Genomic DNA, 24427 nt, shown 5'->3' on the forward strand with positions numbered 1-24427 from the left:
CAACACCAACGACATCCCACCATCGCAAGACCTGTGCAACTCCCTGGCCACTTTCTTCCATCGCAAGATCGCAGACATCCACAACAGCTCTAACGACCAGACCACCATGACAGCCAACAACACCTCAGATCCCACGACCACCACACACAATGACCACCTGCTCACCTGGACGAACATCAACGACGAAGACACTATCAAAATCATGAACACCATCCACTCCGGCACCCCGTCAGACCCGTGCCCACACCACAACTTCAATAAAGCCAGCACAGCCACAGCACCCCATCTCCACAAGGCCATCAACATCTCCTTCGAGACCACGACCTTCCCAGAGAGCTGGAAGCATCCCGAGATCAACGCCCTGATCAAGAAACCTAAGAAAGACAAGGAGGCCATCTCCAGCCACTGGGCATTCCATAGAGTGATAATCATCCACAACTGCTCCCCGCCCCAGACCCTCTGGTACTCACCAGAGCTGAGAGCGGAGAAAAGCAAATGTAAGAAACTAGAACGCATATGGCGCCGAACCAAAGACCAACCAGACAGGGACAAATATAAAGAGAATCTAGAGATATACCATAAGAACCTAAGAAATGCGCGTAAAAAGCACATAGCTACCCAACCTGAGCAATCTGACAACACCTCCAAAACCTTGTTTCAGATTCTCAATACCCTTACCAATCCCAAATCGTGTAATCCAGAGGACGAGCCTTCCCAATCACTTTGCAATAGCATTGCCGCCCACCTGACACAAAAAATGGAGGATATCTATAACAAAATATCCACCCCCAGCAATAACCTTAGGCACAACCCACCGATTGACAGCCCTTGCCCACCCAATCAGGGTACCCTAAAAGAATTCCCTTTGCTGACTGTACTAGATACAGAATCCCTACTAAAATCAGCTAAGTCAGGCTCTCCCAGAGACCTTATCCCCGCCACAATTGCAAAAAAACTCTCTGCCGAACTGGCCGAGCCTCTCTGTTCCATCCTAAACAGCTCAATTACACAAGGAAAACTCCCGAAAGAATGGAAAGATGCCCAGATCATGCCAATTAGGAAAAAACCCAAATTACCGCCCAATGTCATCACCAATTATCGTCCCATCTCACTGCTTCCCCTGCACAGTAAAACACTGGAAAAGCATATCAATAAGCATCTTACAGCTTATGTTGAGTCCTCCAACTGTTTGGATCACTCCCAGTCGGGTTTCCGCCCCGCCACAGCACCGAACTAGCTCTGGTCAATGTAGTGGACGATATTCGAATGCAGGCGGACGCAGGCCGAGCAGTAATACTCATACTGCTGGACTTATCCGCCGCATTCGACATTATCTCACACCAGATCATATTAGATAGATTGCACTCAATAGGCATCCAAGACACTGCCTTAGAGTGGCTGAGAGACTTTCTCAAGGACAGGTCCCAAACAGTTAATCTGGGACCCTTCAAAGCCAATACCACCTCAGTCACCAAAGGAGACCCCCAAGGTTCATGTCTCAGCCCCACTCTTTTCAATATATACATTGCCCCCCTCGCCACGCTGCTTAGGAACATCGGGTTCAACCCGATTTCCTACGCAGACGATACACAATTGCTCCTGGCCTATGACAAAGATACCCCCAACATCCAAGAGATTTTTGCTGAAGGCATGAAAATGATCACATCATGGATGAGCCACAATCTCCTTCAGCTCAATACTAGGAATCGGAAATTATGCTGTTCACTCACGCAGTCACCAGCTGGTACCCCAGCTGGTGGCCGGAAGAACTTGGTTTAGCACCCTCACCCAAACCAGTGGTCAAAAACTTAGGAGTCCTGATTGACAATAAGCTGAATTTGGATGACCACATAGCAGCAACCAAACGATCTTGCTTTCACGCACTCAGCCTGCTGCGCAAAGTCTTCCACTTTCTCCCTTTGTCAACACGGAAGACCCTTATACATGCTCTGGTACTTAGTCGCCTGGATTTTAGCAACGCTTTGCTGATCTCTGCCAAAGACTCAGCCTTACAGACCCTTCAAGTGGTGCAAAATACAGCAGCTCGCTTAGTAACCGCACCCCTTCTCTTCCCCTCCTGCATAAACTCCACTGGCTTCCGATCCGCAAAAGACTCCACTTCAAAGTCTGTTGCATAGTTTTCAAAGGCCTTCACCAGTTAGGTCCAACCTACCTGGCCGACAAATTGACTAAATACACCCCGTCACGCACCCTCGAGCTCAGAAGGGAAAGGCCTTCTTATCATCCCCCGCATCAGACAAACCAGATGGGGAGCCAAATCGTTCTCCTAACTTGCTCCCAAATTCTGGAATCAACTACCCCTGGAGCTCCGCCAATCTAACAACTATCTAGGTTTCAGGAAAAAACTAAAAACACTGCTGTTCTAGACATACTGTTCAACATCATCTATTCGTCCGCAGCGCGGAGATACCCCATCTGGGGTGATTCAGGCGCTCTACAAATGACATTAATAAATAAATAACAACCTTTGGACCCAAGTTATTACAACTGAAGTAGGAGCACAATCCCATATAGTTTGATGGCCATTGAAACAGGACTACGCTGGGTCTCACCTGGTCAATGGAAAAAGAAATAAATGACAACCTTTGGACCCAATTCATAACAACTGAAGTAGGACAACATTCCTATATGGGTTGATGGTCATTGAAACAGGACTACTCAGGGTCTCACTTGGTGTATGGAAAAAGAAAGAGGACTGCATAGAGGTCTATGAGGATCTTGCCTTAGGAGTCGGCCATTTTAGACTGACATTTCCACTGGATTACAGCTCACAGATCTACAGCTTACGTCTTCTCTCCATACTCATCTCCGGTCAGAATTTCCTTTCATTGCATTCCTCCTCATTTCTTCTCACCTCATTGCACTACTCCTCATTTTATTTTAATCTTTCTTTTTGCCCCCTGTCTCTTCTCTTACCTAGCTCACTCCACATCAAACGCTGCTCCTGGCAACCATAATACCTTCAGTAGGTTATTAGATCCAACTCCTGTTTTCTCTGCAGCCCAAAATCCAGCCTTCTCCTCAGTTGCTATTGGCCCCTCCCGTACCCACCCACATCCCCTAGCCCATCACACCGCATAGCACTAACCCCTCTACGAACCCCATACTCGTTCCGCGCCACATAACGTCTCACCAACTGTGCTGTTCATAATATGGAGCTCACAGGCACACATACCTACACCATCATCTCCCCCCCCCGACCTCTCAAGAAAATCAGCCAAACGATTCAAGCACAATTTGATAAAACTTCACCCTGAAACACTCATCGCTGACCCCTATTTCTCTATACACAACGGAAACCTATGATATCATTTTCCACACTAAACGAAGAGTGCAATTGAGGAGAGCATTCCTAGCCTTATTTGCAATCTCATCCTCTAGGAAAACTGCGCGTGGTCTAGTTATTTATATTTCCCCCTCCCAGCTCTTCCAAGGGTCTGCAACCATCTCCATCTACAACAACTGAACCGTCCTCATGCAATCCACAGATCTTAGTTTAAATCTCCTGTATAACATCTTCCCCATTATTAAAGAACAGGTAGCTAAACATCAAACTTCCACCCAAGCTACTTACACCACCAGTACACACAATATCACATCCCCAATCTCGTCTGACAGCCACACCCCACCTCTTCACCGCCCATTACTTGCTTTGGTACCATATGCCACATCCTTACAGACCCCCCCCCCAGCACACAGCACGTCACTTCACCAAACCCGCCCCAGCTACGCTTCTCTATTACACCAACCACTTCTCACATGTTAGACTCATGCCACTAACACGCCGACCAACCTACATATCTTAATTCCTCCGAGCACGATTGAGACAGCATATGCACCCTCAATAGATATTGATTCTCCTCCGTGTTCAATCACAGCTCCCCACCCCACTAACATCATCCCTTCCATAACTAACTTGACCGCTACCTCATCCTTACTCACAATGTTTCTCTTAGCACTTACTCCCTCCATTCCAGCCCACCCCCCTCTGGTCAGTCGCTGATACATAATAGGACACCCCATTACCACTTGGATAACTCGCCGCCTTCAGTCCACTCATCTCACCCTAGTACACTCCCCGTACCCACACCTCAGCCTGCCACACCCACAACTCAGCCATCTACATCCACTCCCTTAACTATTCTCATACATGCACCGGACGACAGTCTGAACCAGACCGCCATGCATCCATCCACACTCATAACACAGCCACCTACCACATTCATAACCGCTCCAGTTTGGATGAGATCATGAGCGCACTTCACCAAATCAAAGAAGAACTCCATATTTTAAAGAGGTGATATCGAGACAATCATGGGTCATCAGAGCTACAAGACCGTCTTTCGAGCAAGCTCCCGAAACACCTAACACTCGCCACGAAACTCTCTCCACCCAGCTGGAAATCAGTGCCCTCCCACAATAACTCAACCTGCCCTATCCGAAGCACCAATCCATTTACGGAGAGCGATCTACTTTCTCTTCTACACTCTTACGAACCCTCTCTTGCAAATCCCCTCACTACCACTGCATTTTCTATCCCTACCATCCCGCCCAACCCTCACAGGACTAATAAACAAAACACTAGAGGAATCATCAACAACAACCTAAGAAGAGTCCCACTCATTCAGGACCCTACTTCATCCCCCGTCACACCCCGGCTTAAATGCAATACTCCTAAATTGTAGATCGGCCTCCAGACACGCAGCAGCCATAGCTGACCTCATTATCTCACAAGACCTGGACTTGATTTTGTTAACTGAAACCTGATTACGGAATCTTCCACACCAATCATTGACATGCTAGTACCCCCAAACTATGACATCATCAGCCTGGATAGAATGGATAAGACAGGGGGAGGGATCGCCTGTATACATCGTTGCAACATCTCTGTAAACAAAGCTATATCCCCGATATTCCCTTCCTGCGAATACATGTGCCTCAACATCTCCAGCAACAGCAAATCATTATGCACTTTACACACTATCTACCATCCCCCAGGTGACAACCTCATCTTCACTGAACACTTCATGGATATGGTCTCTACGAACAATGGGCGTCAAAATACCCAAATATTCCTTGGCGACTACAATCTCCATTGGAACGACCACAGTGATGCAGTGGTCGACAGTCTGAAAAATGTCCTCAATGATCTAGACTTCGCCCAAATTTGCAACAGCCCTACACACAATAAAGGCTCTATCCTGGATATAATAATCTCCAAAAGGGACTCCACTCAGCTTGAACCGATCCAACCCTGTGACTGGTCAGACCATCATATTATCACCTTCCTGAACGAGGAAACAGTAAAACTTAACTCCGTTCAATCCACAAGACCAAAAGTATGGAAAAGAGACCTAAAAAATCTCAATCCTAACTTATTTCCATCTCCCAGCCGCAACCCACTTTTGCCCCCTGCAGGTGCTTCCGAAGTCCAGGATCTCACCAACCACTACCTCAATGCCATGACCTCCTTAATAAACGAGGTAGCCCCCCTTCAACTAAAGAGAGCATCCATTAAAGACTCTAAGCCTTGATACAATGGTCTACTCAACAACCATGGAAGGGCTCTTAGAACCTCTGAACGTAACTGGAGATCAGTCCCATCTGCCAATCACCTTAAGATACTAAGGAAAAAGAGAAATGCATATTTCAGAAAGATCAAGCGCGCTAAAGCTGACTTCTTCAGCTGCAAACTAAACCAAGCAAAAAACCACCCCCAAACACTTTTTGAACTAATCAAAACCCAAGCTAAGGATGTACCTCATCGTCTACAAGACTTAGCTTACTTAGCTTGCACGCAACCCAACGATGAAGAATTCTCTGCCTTCTTTGCTCAGAAGGCTGACCACATCAAAAAAAGACCTCCAAAATGATCTCATCTTACACGCGGGCCCTTATATGAAAACCTCACCTGCACTTCCTACGGTGCAACATCAAAGCTCATCAAAGTTTGACCTAAAAAATGACGCAGCTTGGTCATCCTTTGCTACTTACACTGAAGAAGATATATATAAGATTCTAAGTGCCTTGAAACCTGCTAATCATTTCACCGATCCTCTCCCTGCAAACGCTGTTAAAGACTTTACGCCACTGCTTCTACCTCTCTGGACCAAGATCATTAACAGTTCACTTCAACAAAGCTGCATCTCGGACACTCTCAAAGTTGGACAGGTATCACCCATTCTTAAGAAACCCAAGGCAGACCCTTCGGACCTAAACAACTACAGCCCTATTTCCAATATTCCTACCTTGGCCAAATTATTGGAAAAATGTGTTCACCACCAACTGACAAGGCATATTGATCACTTTAACCTTCTTGAAAAACACCAATCTGGCTTCCGAGTTGGGCATAGCACAGAATCTGCCATGACACACATAATTGATGATGCGCTACAAATCCTTGATCAGAACGGAACTTGCCTACTCATCCTACTAGACCTCTCATCAGCCTTGGACACCGTCAAACATGAGAACTTGATAGATCTTCTAAAACTCAGAATGGGTCTATCTGGGTCAGTGCTAAGCTGGTTTACCTCATTTCTCCAAAACCGGTCACAAACATTCAAGGTCAACAACACCTTGTCCAAACCGTTGGGAGTCCCTCAAGGATCCTCACTTTCCCCAACATTGTTTAATCTCTTCATGGAACCTCTCACCAAAGTGCTACACGCATCAAACGTGCAATATCACATGTAGGCTGACAACACACAATTATACCTTAGATCCACACCCTAGAAGACATCAAACTGTTTAACTCAACGCTTGGGAATACCCAGACATGGCTGGCCGAAAACCATCTCAAATTGAATGCCCTAAAACCCGAATTCCTTCTAATAGCTCCACCGGTCAAAGTCCTTATTATGCAAGAATGGATCAAACATCTGACGGCACTCAATGTTCAACCAACCATCGTGGAGTTTGCGAAATCTTTGGGAATAACTCTTGACAGTAATCTCAATATGCAAAACATATTAGCAACGCTACAAAGGAAGCAAACTTCCAGATAAACACACTGAGGAAGCTGAAGCTGAGTAGAGTATGGATGTGTCTCTCTGTGTGGCCTTCCGAAAACTACAACGGCACCTCTAAGAGCTTCAATAAATGCTGCAGCGAGACTCATCCCTGGGTCTAAAAGAAGGGCCCACGTCTCCCCAGACCTAAAATCCTTGAATTGGTTACCACTGGAAGCCAGAATTCATCTGAACTAGCATGTATGACGCATAAAGCCCTGCATCACAAGGCACCCAGCTATCTGGCACAGAAACTGACGATTTCTGGTGGGATAAGATCTTCAAGAAGTGCGGACAACCTACCACTGAAACCCCAAAGATTCAACAAGAAGAAAACCTATAAACGATCCTTCTCAGGGATGGCTCCCAGGATTTGGAATGCCTTACCCCCAGAAACCAGACTTAACTCTTCTATTGCTTCTTTCAAAAAGGAAGTAAAATTGATTCTCATGGCAAAATGCTCCGGAGCATAATCTAAACAAATCTAGTGATCAAAGTTACCCTCGCTAATAGTCCTTTCTATGACATATGTCCATTTAGACATATAAGTCATTATATCTACCCCTTACTGGCCTCAACTGGACTGTTTTCGGTGCTTGTACTGCTTTACTGCTATATGATGTTATGTACATGTGTTTAACTTGCATTGAATTGATGTATAATGAACTTTTCTTCATGTAAAGCGCTCTGTTATCCGCAAGGATCTTGTTCGCGCTCTATAAAACTTTAAAAATATATAAATAAGGCAGATCCGAGGGACCTCAAGAATTTCCAGCCCATCTCCCTGCTCCAGTTCCCGGTAAAAGTCATCTAGACAAACCTCAACAAACAGCTGACCCACTACCTCGAGGAAAACAACATCCTGGACCCGTCTCAGTCCGTGTTCCGCAGCAATCACAGCATCAAAACTGCCCTCATCGCCGCCACCGATGACATCAGCGAAACTGCGTCCTCATCCTCCTGGACCTTTCAGCCGCCTTCGACATGGTCTGCCACCGCACCCTATGCACACGCCTCCACAACGCAGGAATCTGAGACAAGGCCCTGGAATGGACCACCTCCTTCCTCACCGGCAGAAAGAACCTAGAGCGTCCGCCTCCCCCCCCTTCCGCTCCGAAGCCTCCAAGATAATCTGCGGCATACCCCAGGGATCATCCCTCAGCCCGACTCTGCTCAACATCTACATGGCACCGCTCGCCCACGTCGCCAGACTGCACAACCTCAACATCATCTCCTATGCCAATGGCACACAGCTGATCCTCTCCCTCAGCAAGGACCCCCTCACTGCCAAGACCAACCTCTACAAAGTAATGAAAGCCGTCGCCAAATGGATGAAGAACAGCCGTCTGAAGCTGAACTCGGACAAGATGGAGGTCCTCATCCTGGGCTGAACTCTCTCAGCCTGAGACGACTCCTGGTGGCCGACGACCCTGGGAACAGCACCAACGCCCACCGACCATGCACGCAACTTGGGGTTCGTCCTCGACTCAACACTCTCCTTGACCAAGCAAGTCAAGGCCATATCATCCTCCTGTTTCAAAACCCTCCGCCTGCTCTGCAAGATCTATAGATGGATTCCCACCAACACAAGAAAAGCAGTTATCCAGGCCCTCGTCAGCAGCAGGCTGGACTACGGAAACGCCCTCTACGCGGGACCCTTGCCAAACTACTGAAACGACTGCAACGTATACAGAACGCCTCGGCCGGCCTGATCCTCCACATCCCGCAACACAGCCACATCACACCCCACCTGAGAGACCTGCACTTCCTGCCCATCAACAAGAGGATCCCCTTCAAGTTCCACACACACAAGGCACTCCACGACACAGGACCAACATACCTCAACAGACGACTCACCTTCTACACCCTGAACTGCCAGCTCCGCTCTGCCAACCACACAGTCGCCACCGTCCCCCACATCCGAAGAGCAACCTCCGGCGGCAGATCATTCTCCTACCTGGCCGCCAAGACCTGGAACACCCTCCCCATCCTCCTACGGCAGACCCAAGACCTACTAACCTTCAGAAGGCTTCTCAAGACCTGCCTGTTCGAGCAATAGCAGCATCCCCTGCCCCCCACAGCACCTTGAGACCCTCACAGGTGAGTAGTGCGCTCTACAACTTCCTTGATTGATTGAAAGCAGTGCAGTCCTCAAGGTGCTAGTTCTCCTGTCTTCCTGCGCCATCTGTCCTTCTGATCTTGCTTTCTGTGCACAAAGGTGTAGGGCTTTCCCCCAACTGGTCCTCAGGGGGCTTGAGGGGACCAGCCTCACTGGCCCTGGGGAGACCCACTGGTCCTGGGGTGAACTGGGCAGAGTCCTCAGTCCTGGGTGGGGCTCAGGGGGTCCCTCCTACCGTTTCACCATGGCTGTCCAAGGATCCAGCAGCGAAGTGTGGAAAAGTCCACAGGCAAGAGAGAGTCTCCACCTTCTGCAAGAGTTTTTAAAGGGGAGAGGAAGGTTCCAAAGTCATACACTCCTGACCAATCCTAGGGTGCCATGTCACCTCTCGACCCCTGTCCCAACCCTCCTGCACAGCATGCTGGGACAGTTCAAAATGGTGTTATCCAGGAATCACTGACCACATCAGCTTCTTGGGTCTCAGCTCCACCCCTCGCTGACCACGGCCAGGGACTGAAGTTCAAAGAGAGCCCCTCTTCTGGGTCGGCTGCTGTTGTTGGGGCACTCTCCTTTGTTCAGTGGGCGTGGGCAGGCCCATCCCTGGTGCAATGTGACAGCTGATTGATTGATGCCGATCACTCCGCCCCATCCCTTTCCTCCTCAGGAGCTGGGTGAAGTACTGTTAATGGCTCCCTTTGGGTAGAGAGGCCTTTGTTCCGGCTGCTGGAGGGAAATGTAATTAACTGGACACAGCAGGGTGACAAAAACACTGGGCTTTGATCCTGAGCGAAGCCAGAGACATAAGAAAACTCTGGATGACCCATAAAGTTTACAAATATAATTTTTTAAGTTACATAATTGATTTCCCCGCACAGGTTACACTCTAATTCAAGGTGTCAGTGGTCTCTGCAGGCCAAAGGGGAGCGGAACGGCGTTCCAAGGCAGTTCTCTCCCTAAGTGTACAATGGAGTTCACTATAGACAAAACAGTAAATCACACTGACTTCTATTAGTGTACACTAACCTTATAAGGCCTATCCCAGGTGACTAACCATGTAGAGTCACCATTGCACCAGGCTACCTGTGCGCAGTTACCTGGCTGTGCACAACAGTAGTCTCACGCGTGTGCACACTTGTTCATGTGTAACCAGCCAAGTGCCAGTTACTCTTGCTGCGTCGCAATGGCCTTATCTTAAAGGCAGACACTGGTGGTGGACATGCGCAGTCCGTTTGCCATGTAATTACTGTGGATGAGACACGTAGTGCGACTGTGACACCCCGTCTTAGGCACTTTGTGACACCGTGGGGTGGAGAAGGGAGCCCGGGGCTTGCCCCCAGGACCAGTGGGAGCTCTATCCCGGGGCCACGTCATCCCTTCTGAACCCAGACGAGAAGGGGAGATCCCAAGGTGCCTTTGGGAACCTAAGCCGGGCACTTTACAACACAGTGGGCCAGAGAAGGGAGACTGGGCCTTCCAACCCAGGGCCAGTTGGATTTCTGGTCACAACTTCTGAACCCGGACGAGCAGGGGAGACCTCGTCTGGGACACTTTACGACACGGCAGCCCAGGGATTTCTACCCGACGCCATCCGGAGCTCTGACCTAGAGCCCAGTTAGAGCTGAACCAGGATAAGCAGGGGAAATGTTCCAGTGCCTGCAGGGCCCTGTCCCCTGCACTGTGCGACGCGTCAGGCTGGAGAAGGGAGCCCAGGGCCGGGCGCTTCCACCCCAGGGCCAGCCGGAGCTCTAACCCTGTCTGAACTTCTTGTCCTGGGTGAGCAGGGGTGGCTTGTATGTGCCTGTGGATCCAGTCCTGGGTCCTCACCCATGGCCTTCCAGAACAATACCCATTCTTGTAATTCATGCACACTGAGTGTCAGAGGGGGATACTCAAGGGAATGCATCCGGAGTCTTGGAGCCCTGACTGAGTCTGAAGCTTGAAAGGAGCCCTCAGTGGAACTTCCAGAGAAGCTCAAAATTCTGAACACTGATTCATGTGCAGGTAATGACTTTAGGTATTTTAAGTATAAAATGTTATCAGTGACGCTCAAATAGCATATCTTGACCCACCCATGGATACATGGTAGATGACCCCTGATTTCAATTACACCCAGGCCTACTCACGGCCAGGAGTAACTGAGTACCCACAAAGGGACCTGTTCAGCCTGGAGCCTTCCATGAAAGAAATGTACTGTGAACTTCCTGTTCAAAGTCACTGATGAGCCTAAAACATTTAAAACATTTAAAAGAGTGAAGTATTGTGCCACACGTGAGCTACTAGGGCCAGATGTCAAACTGCTGCAGATGGTACATGAGGCCTGAGCGCCATTTTAGATGCACTTCTTCCAGATTGTCAAGTGGCCTCTCTGATTGGCCCATTCGGGGATGTTTGGCTTTACCTCCCTAATTTATCACTCAAGACTTGAACATTCTTGAAGACTATGCCTCGGTAACAGGAGAATGATATTGTGAGCTCCTGAGGAACTGCAGAGGTGCAGATGGCAGGTACTATGTGTGACCTTGTGCAACCTGAAGCTGCCTTAACCGCGGTGCACAACCACTATGCTCCCTTCGAGATAATTACATTTCACATTTCTACGTAAATCTGCAGATCTCTTGTCTTACATCAGGCCTGAGCCTTGAAGCAGAAGTGTCAATGAGAATCCCTCTGTGAATCTACCCTCGCTCTGTACTCCTCGCCGAGCAGTGGGTGCATCTGGATCATTATTCTAGTTGGTAAAAAGCTTTAAAGTGGACTACGGTGATACCCTGTGGCATCAAATGGAGGCGTGGGCACGCGCAGTGCTGCTTTTGGGGTTTACTTGTTGTTAGAAGCTGGTTCTGTATGTAATATTACTACTAGGTGGTAATACCGTGCACAGAGTCCAGGGGTTCCCCAAAAAGTGTACAGGGCTCAATGTAAAACCGAAAGTGCTCCATTAGTGGTAGTGTGGGCGAGCAGCCCTAGGCCTAACACAGAGGAGTGTAAGACATTTATTGCACAATATTGACCAATAATGGACACACGACTCAAGAAGGAGCTCCCGACCAATTTTAGAAAAAATATACTTTTCTATTTTATTTTAAGACGAAGGTCAAAGTATGTTTTAAAAGAAAAATATTTAGCACTTTCAAAAGTCGACACTTAAAATATTTTTGAAGCAGTTCAATGTTATCCTATGGGAAAACAATAATGTGGTTTAACAGGTAAGTACCACACTTACAAATCCAGTTTTCCGGCCCAAAGGTCAGCAAGGGGCAGGAGAGGGTCAGGAGAGCACCAAAACTCCACCACCAGCAGCCCGAGTGAGTTGAGTTGAGTTGAGATAGAACTTGTAAAGCGCAACATTGCTTATAGGCGTCAAGGCGCTGGGGATGGAGAAGTTGTGTGATAGGAGGGCGGAGTGAGCCGGTTACAGGTAGGCCTCCCTGAAAAGCCAGGTCTTCAAAGCCTTTCGGAAGAGAGAGTGGGAGGTAAGTCCCTTGATCTCAGCCGGAAGGGTGTTCCAGATCCTAGGTGCAAGGGAGCAAAAGGCCCTCTCGCCCCATCTGACTTTGTTGCTTTTAGGTACAGAAAGAAGATATTTGTTGGCTGAGCGAAGTGCCCTGCCGGGGACATAGAGGGTCACCAAGGGTCTGATATCTTCCGATCCAAGCCCGTGCAGAGCACGGTGGGTGAGGCACAGGACCTTGAACTCAATTCTGGCCTGGAAGGGGAGCCAATGCAGATCCTTCCTGATTAAGTGCCTGATGCGAACCTTGGGGCATCAACAACAAACCGAGCTGCTGCGTTTTGTACTATTTGTAGGCGTTGTACCTGTAGTTTATTGATTCCCAGGTACAATGCGTTGCAGTAGTCTAACCTAGAGGAAATTAGGGCCACCGTAACCAATTTGCGGGCATCGGTGGAAAGATAGTGTACTAATTTCCTCAAGATTCTAAGGACACCACAGCATGTGGAGGTCGTCCTACTGACCTGTTTTTCGAAGGAGAGCTTGGTATCGAAAATAACACCCAGGTTCCGAGCGGACTGAGAGGGCGTAGGACAGGCTCCAAGGGCGGAAGGCCACCAGTCCATTGACCAGATCTCCTCCTTGCCTCCGAAGATCAGCACCTCCGTTTTTTCCCCATTTAGTTTGAGGAAATTTCTCACCATCCAGTTTGCAACTGCTTCCATGCAGTTCCTAAAATTTTGAGCTGTGATGTCAACAGTTTGTGAAAGAGAGACCATAATCTGGGTGTCATCAGCGTAGGAAAGAGCTTCCAGCCCAAATGATCTTACAAGTCTGGCAAGAGGTGTCACATAAATGTTAAAGAGCGTGGGGCTCTGGGACGAACCCTGAGGCACCCCGCACTGCACAGGTTTAGCAGGAGAGAGAAAATCACCCAGCTTGGCCCTCTGTACACGGCCATCCAGGAAAGATTTCAAGAGGCTAAGCGCCGGCCCGTCAACTCCTATCTCCCTAAGGCGTTTGACTAAAATGGAGGGGGATAGGGTGTCAAATGCGGCAGTAAGGTCGAGCAGGACCAGAAGGGTAGTCTGGCCACTGTCGACCTTAGCACGGATGTTATTAGTGACAACTATCAGGGCGGACTCGGTACTATGAGCCCTCCGAAAGCCATGCTGGGAGGGGTCAAGTAGGCTGGAGATCTCCAAGAAGGCACTCAGATGGTTGTTTAAATTGGCCTCTAGCATTTTTGCGGGGGCTGGGAGTAGTGAGATAGGCCGATAGTTCTTTAAGATCCTGGGATCCAGCGAGGCCTTTTTTAGAAGGGGCTTAACTATGGCCATTTTCCAGGAGGTCGGAAAGACACCTTCCTGGATTGCCAGGTTGATGATTTCCAGAAAAGCAGGAAGTAGAACATCTCTGCATTCTTTGAAAGTCTTCAGAGGACAGGGGTCGAGGGGGATCCTGATTTAAGCTTGTCTAGATGCGAATCAAGTTGCTTTAATGTGAGCGGGGGAAGATGTTAAAGTTACCCTGTGGTGACTCTATAGGGTCTTCTTTCGCAGGATGTAACACTAGGGCAGCTGGAGGTCCTAGTTCTTGATTAAGAACTTCTAGGCCTGAATGAATGTTGGTTATCTTTGCATAGAAGAAAGTTGATATCTGGTCGCAGAGCTCCTGAGTTGCTATTATAGGATCAGGGGATTGCAGAGCCGACAAGGAATCGACGATTTTAAACAATTCCCTAGTGGAGCTGAGGGAGGCAGTCAGTTTGGAAAAGTGTAGTTTCTTTTCCGCAAGCACCGCGGTTTTATATTCTTTGAGTAGGAGTTTATGTTTGTTCTTTTCATCTGGATCGAGATTAAGTCTCCAGAGCCTCTCTTGTCTCCTGCATCCCTGCCTTAGTGACCTGAGAGTGTCAGAGTACCAAGGCGCCGAGGGGCGCTTCCTGGCGGAGTAAATCTGCTTGACTGGGGCCAGTTTGTCCACCGCCTTTAGAATGGAATTATACTGGTCAAGAGCTGCACTGTCCGTGTCACTTACTAAAAATGAACGGTGACTGGACAAAAGGGGAGCTAATGAATCACTATTTATCCCTCTGAAATTCCTTTTTAATTCCCACTTGCTGGGGTCTGCTAGGGGAGTGGCATAATTAGGGTGTGTAAAATCCAGGAGGATAGCCATGTGATCTGACCAAGACAGAGGAAGGGGGATCCGAGTCTCTACCCTAGGGTAGTTGGTGAAGACCCCATCCAGGGTATGTCCCGCTGTGTGGGTGGGACCCTCTACTCTCTGTGTTAGACCACAGGAGGCTAGTGAGTCCAACAGAGAGACAGTGTCTGTGGAGTTATCCATCTCCAAGTGGAAGTTAAAATCTCCAAGAATGGTGAGGTTGGGTCTGTCAATATAGGGTTCCAGCAACTTAAGTAACTTTTGACAGAAGGATGGCCTAGGGCCAGGAGGCCTGTAGATCAGAATCCCAGCGAAGGAGATTGTAGGGGAGGGATTAAGAGAAAAGTATAGGGCCTGAAAGGAGTCACGTGGTGAGGAAAGGTGCTCGGTTCGACATCTTATAGAAGTTCTATGTAAAATACCCAGCACCCCCTCCCCCCCCCCCCACCTTCGCCCCTCTCTGTCCATTTTAGACAGCGAGTACCCCTCCGGGATAGCACCCAGGAGTTCTGGCCCAGAATGCTCTGCGGCCCAGGTCTCCGTAATGAAGACCCAGGGAGGTTTTCTATCGGAGATAAAATCCCTAAAGGCAAAATTGTTCTTAATTAGGGATCTGGTATTAATGAGGAACCCAGTCTCTCTACTCAGCTGGGGGGGCTTGTGATTTCCCGGTCTAAAGTGCCTATTTCGGGAGATATGGGGGAAGGGGCTATCCCCTCTCCCCGTGCATTGGCACTCGAGGGCATCCGGAAACGTGTGGTGACAAGATTTAAATGAGGGTTTATAGGATAGCAATGTCCGTAAGGAATATAAAGGACTACCAGGAACAGGGGGATCTATATGAGCAGCCTGCCCGGCCCCCGGCGCTTCCTCTGCGCTGACGGGCGCAGACGGGCTAGACTCTGGCGTGACTCCGGCGCTGAGACGGCGCGTCCGCTGACCGCGTCTGCTGCGCAGAGGCATACCCGTCTCTTTTATGCGCTGGAGACTAGAGCGCAGAAGGTGTAGCCTACCCCCAAGATGGCCGCTGCTCTATTCCGAGGGCCGAGGTGAGGTCCGAGTATATCAGCGCCTAACTCGGCTGATCACCGGAGTTTCACAATTTAATGTGGGGAAGGGGCCGACGAGTGTCCTGTGACAAAAGTAAGCTTGTATAAGTAAGTATTAAATCACTTACGTTGCACAGTTTAAAAGATGCCAATTATTAAAAAGATGCCGATTTTGAAAATAGCACAGAGAGAGATAGAATTCTGGCGCTCTCAGGAGGCACACACACACTCGCGACACACAGCACAACCTCCCGGCTTCCGCCTCAGGAGGACACAACACGCAGCGGTCAAAGTCAGAGTTCGGCCCAATGCTTTTCAATTGAGACTGGGGGTGCCTGCCGCCACACTTCTTGTAGGTGGGTGGATTGTTTGCACGGTTTCAGGGGCCAGGCATTGGAGGTTAGAATAATCACCGGGGGGAAAGCGGCAACAAAGCAGCACCAAACATACACCACCTGCGGCTCAGGGGCAGGGAGGTCCAGGGTGCAAAAGCAGCATGGGGAGCCCAATGCTTTTCAGTGGAGTTTCTTCTTTTGGCAAACAGGCTGCAAACGTTGCACCGGTGGCTGAAAGAGGGAGACCAGTGACAGCAGAGGTAAGTAGTAGTGTAGGGGGTTGCAGGGGCACAGTCGGGTCAGCTCACCAAGGCTCAGGGGCTTCGGGTACAGGGATGCCTTTCGACGTCTAAATCTTCTTACTGGAGCCGGTCGCAGTCAGGGAGCATCCGGATTCAGTTTGCAGGCATCGTCGTGGAGGTCAGGAGCAGTCAGCCAACGCTGGACTTGAGGTCAGGATTGCTGGAAAGACTTCACTGGACAGGTGGGCCACTCAGACTCGGACTATGGGCATTGGGCGTAGAGTGGGCAGGGATCGCGGTTTCAGCTGGATCCGATTAGAGTCATATTCTTCTGAACCGGTCCACTGTCCACAGAAGATTGTAGTCTATATCGAAGGCAGCAGTCCTCCCAGAATTTTCAGAGGTCGCTGCCTGCACGACAGGTCGTGGGTTCGCAGAAGCGGGAGACAGGCCGGTAGGGCTGGTGCCAAGGCAGTCGTCGTCTTCAGTCTTCTCTGCAGCGATGACCTCTTTCTTCTTACATCATCATCTACTTCTGACTGAGCCACCTAAATACTAAATATGGGGTGTTTTAGGAGAGTAGCAAGTAGGGCCAATAGGCACCTTACCTGTGGTGGCTACACCCTCTGTTATGCCTGATTGAAGGGGTCTCCCCAGCTGCAAGATGGCGGGGACTGAAAGATGTGCTTCACCTCGCCTCCCCAATCTTAGGGGTGGAGTTGGCAGAGGTGGGTACACCTCCTTTTCTTCTAGGTTTTCCAACCGGTTTTCCCACACAAAGTGGGGGTGTAATCTGAGGGCTGGCATCTCCTGCTAGCAGCAGAGGCTGGGGGTCACATTACAAAGGCTTCAGGCCTTTGAAGCGTCCCCTTTGAGCACTGGCCCATCCTGATGGAGGAGGTGTGACACCTCCGCCCAGGATGTGCATTGTTTCTGGTCCCAGAGAGCAGAGTATGTTGTTCACCCAGGGGTCCACATGTCTGGTGGTGGCTGGCTGCCTACCGCCTGTCAGAGACGATACCAGGGTTGGTAGGTTTTCAGGAGGCACGTCTGAGGAGCTCTCTGGGTACACGGTACAATACATCTCACATTGGCATCAGTGTGGATTTATTGAGGAGTAGTTTGGCACCAAACACTCCTTTGTTCAGTGAAGCCATCATGGTGCTGTGGAACTCGTCGATTTTTCAACCCATGTAGTCTTTACGATATTAAAGAATGGACCCTAATATTGTCGGAGCATATCGGCTCATGCAGATCTGCTCTTACCTGTGGTATAGTGCACCCTGCCTTAGAGATGTGAGGCCTACTAGAGGGGTGACTTACCTATACCTTCAGGGAGTGCTAGCTGGCATAGCACCCAGGCAGGGTGCCATGTCGACTTTGTCGTTTTCTACCTCACAGGGGCATGCAGGCTGCAAGGGCAGTGGCATGGTCCCAGTGAGGGGCGTCCCTTGGGACCCTCTTCAGCTCCCAGGCCCAGCGTACTCAGGACACCACTTACTAAGGACGTACAGGGGCAGAAGTACTAATTGTGGATATATTTTGGGGAAGAAGCTCTGGCACAGGGGGCCTGGTTGGCAGGGACCCTGGGCACTTCAAATGAAACCACATCAAAACCTGGCAAAAAGCGGGGAGTAACCATGCAAAAAGAGGCAAGAGGCACTTCTCACATTTGTTAGAAGCAGTACCGGGTCCTACTGCTAGGGGTCAGTGTTGCTGATCCATGACAAGAGCTTATTGTGGGGAGAACTGAGGCTGCTGGAAAGATGTGACTTGTTCCCACTCAAGCTTGATGTAAGATACAACATAGAGCAGACTTGCCTTCCCTGCACCTGTCTGCCGCCCACCTCCCCCAAAACACACCTGTGCACCTGAAGAGAGAATGAACTGTATGACCTCTGTGACCTCTAACCACAGACTTTGTATTTTCTTTCAGGAGGAAGTGAGTACATTGAAGTGAAAACAGGTGAGTGACTTCTGACTTCTTTAAGTTAAACTTCCTAAGGGATCTGAGAGCAGTGAGAAGAGGCTTCAAGTATCTTCACACAGCGCCCTCTGCGCCTCTTACTGCATTTATGGCACCTTACAGTTTCGTTGTCCGACAGGCCCCTGCTTAGAGGGCGTTTCCAGGCACTATTTATTTACAAAGGTGCATATTCTATCTTGTCTCCTGTGTTTGATAAAGAGACACACATCTCATGCGGTGGGAGAGAGAAGGGGAGCGGTTGTGCGTGGGTGATCCTGGGTGACTGGACGTGGGTGGGAGCGAGGGGCTGGATGGGGCAGAAGTTGTCAGACTGCTTATAAATTTCATGTGTGTATTATTGTATCCTATAATGTTGCTGGGTGCAGGCAGTACTTACTGTGCTGGGGTGGGAACGTGCCATAGTTGCCCTACTGTTGCTGAATTGTTAAGTTGCAAAAAACACAAATAAAGAATTAAAAAGAGCTGTATCCACACTGGAAGCGACAGTCTCACCCTCTCTTCTCTTTGCAGACCCGGCTCCTGGGGACTCTTCGTCCAGCCAGGCCTCCGCCTGAAGGTAGGTGCCGGCCGCACTCCAAGGGACATAAGTTACTCAATTATAATAACCTTCTCATTTTATCAGCTTCAGTGGTTCAAGTATGACTACAAGATCTACCTTGAAATGTGCACCTAGGATTGTACGACAGTGACGTTTGCATCTGTATCCATTGGGGGACTCCAGACTTTTGATGAGGCCTTCGTCGGGGCGGGTTTGTATTCCTGGTACCCCCCCCCCCCGGTGGTGTAGATTCTGTGCGTAAACCTTTCCATGTGGCCTGCATTCTAAGTCAAGACATGCACAAGGCTGTGAGCCGGGGAGAGTGGACGCTGAGTAGGTGGTACGGATCCTTGACGATTGTTTGACTACCGGGCCAACCCCCCCCACGGTAGAGGGTACTGTTTGGACTGACAAGTATAGTACTGCCTTGGGCATGCCTTGACTTAGAATGCATGCCACATGAAAATGCCTACGTAAAGAATATACGTCACCGAGGAAGTCCTAGAAAAAACAACACCCTGACCAAAGCCCAGGACCTACTAGGCCAGTAGTGCAGGGCTGAAACATGTTAGCGAATTAAAGGGTCAAAGGACCATACTATCCTCAGTCCCCTTTATAGTTATTTTTTAATCTTTCCCATCCACCAGCTAATAAAGGGATATCTTGGGAGTGGATGAGGATTTTTCATTTATTGGTTACCCTCCTCTAGATAACAATATAAACAGAAGCTCCCTGAAACATAGTTGAGCCCACCTTGACTTTTAGGGTCAAGGTGAACCCAATAATGAAGCATGCTTCTATTAGAGTGGGTGAGGGTTATACATATAAAAAAATATGTTCCCTTTTTCCACCTCCTTTTGAAATGGTGTACAGGTGTGGCACGTAACAACCCCATCCTTAAAAAAGTGTCTCTTCTAACACAGGAATACCTTAATGTTGATTGCGTGTAATTTACATACCCATAATTGTACTGATGAAGGCTCATAGTTAGACGTGCAAAATGCCAGTGGGGCTGACGCGTCCCCTGGAACAGAGCTAGACTCGTCACATGGGCCACCGGTGCCTCTCGCAGGGGGGGTATGAAGGGCTGAATTCCTAGACTTACAGTTGCCCATTGTTAAATCGATAGCAAATTAAATAGATTAAATTCTCCAACTAGGGCCGGCCTCATCTGAGCCTCTGCTACCATTCAAGGAAGCACTTACGTCAGCACTAAGTCCATCTCACTCTGTTCAGGGCCGGCTTTAGGCATGTGCAAGCTGTGCACCTGCTCAGGGCCACCAAACCCCAGGGGCCACCACGCCAATATATATCCTTAATATATTAATCCTCTGAGGATGGATACATATTTGCGTGGTGGCCCCTGGCAGGGATTTGGCGGCCACTGGCTCTGTTCCACTTCTAAACACCCTGACCCCCTCCCCTCTTTACTGGCCTGCGTGCTCCGCCCCGCCCGGACCCCCTCTTCCGGGGCCCCTACCTACGCTCCCTGCCCAGGGCCGCCATGAGCCTAGAGCCGCCCCTGCCCTGCTGGTGAGATGGACTAAGATCCAGTTAGTCGCGTGTGGTTTGGAGACATAGGCTGGACCCCAGGAATCCTGATTTCCAAAATAAGCATTCTACCTCAGAACGCCTGGGCAGTTCAGGCATCTACCATTAAGGTGACCCAAAATTTTTTCCGACCCGTCCTCCGAATAGAGTCAAACCTACTTGATCCTATTGGAGAGAACATGTCCTCTTAGACCACCTTTGCCCTCAGAGCTCTCGACACAGTGAGCCTCTTGGGTGAGTGCACTCATGCTTTGTGGGACATGTCTGTCCCAGAAGACCTCAGGACAGAGTTGGCCAACGTGACACAAGATAGCCAGGACGCGGCCTAGTACTATCTGCGTTGCAGCCTGAACCCTGCAGGCTGCATAGGTAAAGTTGTTGGCACCAGTGTCTTGCTTAGAAGGCTCACCCCAGTAAGATCAAGCAGGTTTTCAGGAGATGTACAAGTGTCCCTGATGGATCGGCCTTTTGATGCGTCTCGGTTCTTTGAAAGAAAGCTGTTTCCACACAGGTGTAATTCAGATAGTTGCGCCACAGCACTGTTTGGGGCTCTGGTATTCAGCCAGACAGGTTCACCAACAGTAGAGAAATTTCAGAGGCTGTGCCAGGACCTAGCTGTTAGACAATAGCGGCCCTCACATCCTGTCCAGGAGGATAGAGCCAGTCCTTTCAGGGCAGAGGATGTGGTGGCGTCTAAGGCTGTTCCTCAAGCAGGAACTACAATCCTCCATCTTTTCCTCCCCTGCGGCAGCAGCTGCCAGGCTGCTTGAGGTGCCCTCGAAGGCACATGCCCAGCTGTTAGGAGCCAGGATCTTCTGCCCGGCTGGAGATTCATCACCTCAGACAAGTGGGTCCTGCAAATTATCTAAAAGGGCGACACCCTGCCTTTTATTTCCTCCCCTGCCCATCGTCCCCCAAAACCAGAAGAGCTTTCAAAGGTTCACTCCGCAATCCTGTTGCAGAAAGTCAAACATCACCTCAATAAAGGTGTCATTGAGCGAGTGCTGGGTGAAAGCGAAGGGGTGTTATTCACGCTACTTCTTCATTCTGTAGAAAGGCTGTGGCCTCAGGCTTCTATTGGACCTTCGGCCACTGAGTACCTTTCTGGAGACAGAGATATCCAGATGCTCATTCATCTCAGATAATTTTTTTCTGGTCTGTGGAGACCGGACGGTGTCTCTGGACTTGAGGGGCTTGTGTTTCATGCACTTGTCTTGCAGTCCCTCCGTTGTTACCTGCGGCTTGTGTTAAAGTAGGAACACTTCAAATTTGCCAGACACCCCTTTGGCCTTACTTTAGCATCTCGCGCCCCCTGGGGTAAATCCTGCTACTTCTCACTATCCGCATCCTTTTTAGTAGTAAGATGGACCCTTTTCCCACCCATTCACTCCAGTCCCTCCCTATTTACTACTAAAACATATACTTACATGTGCAGAGACTCCACAGTTGGAGTGTGGAACCACGCACATAGGCAGTGCAGAGGAGTCGTACAACTCTGCACATAGTTTGCGATTTGCTATTTGTAGTATGTTTTGTAGTGCTACAAATGTACTTAAAAGTGCAGATTGTGAATCGGGCCCTAAGTTTGTGAATACTGAAAAGAAGTAAACTTACTCAAGCGTGTCTACACTTACTCAAAAGTGCAACAAACCTCTTAGGGTGGGTGTGCTGTTCAAGAAATAAATCACCTACCTGCTTTTTTTTTAGCTCGGATTCTGCTTTTGTGAATAGATGGCTCCGTTCAAACTTGTAACTCACTGTTGGACCCGGCCTCATGGCGTGGTCCTACCCCTCCCGCATGGCGGGCCCAGGACGACATCAGCCCTCCTCCGGACCTCGGGCGGCCCCTTCTGCCCGACCCTGCACGCCCCAACACCACAGATCCGGCTACCATCCCGGATCCCCATCATCGGCCTGACCCCAGCGTAGGCCCATCACGACCGAAGCACGAGGCCGGGCCCGACTCCATCTTGGGCCCACCACGTCACGACCACGTGGCCTCGGCCCCAGCCCCAGCCCCAGCGAAGCCCAGACATCGAGGTACCAAGATCCACCCAGGTGGTCGAGTGGCCACTCGACAGATCCCGGAGGGAGAGGAGTTTTGATGGCCCTCCAGCCGTCCCCGGACGCCTGGTATCGATCGCCCTCCGGCCTCCCTGGGCGCTGGCTCCACCCCCCTGCTGGGTGTCTGGACACCATCATCCCGGCCCCTCTGGCCCCCAGGCGCGAGGGTCCGGACATCAAAGGACCTCCGTCCTATATCTGGGCCAGCCCCGGAGTAGGACGCCAGTTGTATCCTGGACTGGAAGCCCTGCCGACGCTGTCACGGCCGACACCAGACGAACTCATCCTTCCTGTAACCTGAACCCTCTGGAGAGCCTGCTGGCGCTGCTGCGGCCTACCTTGCTGAACAATCCGAGAGCCTGCTGGCGCTGCCGCGGCCTACCTTGCTGAGCGATCCGAGAGCCTGCTGGCGCTGCCGCGGCCTACCTTGCTGAACGATCCGAGAGCCTGCTGGCGCTGCCGCGGCCTACCTTGCTGAACGATCCGAGAGCCTGCTGGCGCTGCCGCGGCCTACCTTGCTGAACGATCCGAGAGCCTGCTGGCGCTGCCGCGGCCTACCTTGCTGAACCATCTGAGAGCCTGCTGGCGCCGCCGCGGCCTACCTTGCTGAACCATCTGAGAGCCTGCTGGCGCCGCCGCGGCCTACCTTGCTGAATCATCCTGTTAGCCTGCTGGCGCCGCCGCGGCTCGAACCTCTCGGAACCCCCCAGCTCGAGGATTGAGAGCTGTGCGTAGGGTATCCCTTCCTCCGCCCAGAGTAAGACTGTCCCGCTACCTTACCCTCCTTGTCCGAGACTTTACGGATCCCTCGATCCAGCTGTATATACTGCCAAGAACCCGCAACCGTTATTACTTATAAAAGCTTGAGAACTTGACCTCCTGTGTGGTGTCCGTTTGTAGTGCTATGATTACTCTGCTGTACGATCCTAGGAGAGGGCCCTCATTCAGGAGGCCTCTCGATAACGCTCGGCTACTTCTCCACGGAGGGGTGGACCTAGGGGTGGTCAGTCAGACATCTTCTGCCTCCCCCGGGTCGCCTTTCTAACATTGGTGGCAAGCGCTGGGATCCGAGCCCACGCAGATCGTACAGAGAGTGATTCACTCGCTACCCAGAAAAACCCACTGCAACCATGAGCACAGAATTCCAGAAGGAGAAAATGGAAGACTACAGTCACAAGGAGCTGAAGCAATTCTGCAAAGATCTAGGCATCGCTACCACTGGCTTAAGCACCAAAGAAGATTTCAAATCGGCTCTGCAGGCCTGGCTGGACGCCGGTGAGGCGCCACCTCCGAGTGAAGATAACCCGGGCCCGAACGGAGGCCCGGAGGCTCAGCTGAACCCAGCGGGAGAGAGACCCGCAAACCCAAACACGGGCCTCTCCCACGAAGACGCCCGCGAACGAGAGAGGAACCGGCTCCACGAGTTGGAGCTTGCTCGACTCAAACAAGAAGGAGAGATCCAACTGGCAGAAAGAAAGCTAGCCCTCGAGCAGCTACGGCTAGAAGGAGACCTAGAAGAAAAGCGAAGACAAAGAGACCTCGAGGAGAAGAAACTCCTGCTCGAGCACGAGCGCGTCCTCAAAGAACTAGAATTTAAAGCCAAGGTGTTGGACAGGCCCCATGAAGGGCTCGCTCCCTCCCCGCAGGACAGGGCCCGGGTCCCGGCCTTCCAGGTACCACCCACAGAACAAACCCGCACCCCGTCCCCCATGGGACGCCTGCTCCCGGATGTCCCTGTGTCACGGGCCCGGGCCACCGTCAGCACCATTGCCCGGCCCAGCCGCCATCTTGGACACGGCACCACGCGGCCGCGCGGCCTCAGCCCGACCCCGACCCTGGGCCTGGCCAGGCCCCGACATCCCGGCACCACCATCCACCCAGGAGGTGAACG

At 50.5% G+C, this 24427-nt stretch overlaps 1 pseudogene across 1 annotated transcript in view; it reads left to right on the forward strand.

The window, feature by feature from the left end:
• The window catches only part of LOC144752354 (major histocompatibility complex class I-related protein 1-like), a 1183291-nt pseudogene that overhangs the window by 1145307 nt on the left and 13557 nt on the right, over positions 1-24427 (forward strand). Inside the window, exons 8-9 of the transcript XR_013594111.1 lie at positions 18333-18362; positions 18894-18939. The product of XR_013594111.1 is annotated as a major histocompatibility complex class I-related protein 1-like (transcript). The remainder of the gene's footprint in view (positions 1-18332; positions 18363-18893; positions 18940-24427) is intronic.

Source organism: Lissotriton helveticus, chromosome 5_1, assembly GCF_964261635.1.
Source record: "Lissotriton helveticus chromosome 5_1, aLisHel1.1, whole genome shotgun sequence".
In the NCBI taxonomy this organism is placed as follows: domain Eukaryota; kingdom Metazoa; phylum Chordata; class Amphibia; order Caudata; family Salamandridae; genus Lissotriton; species Lissotriton helveticus.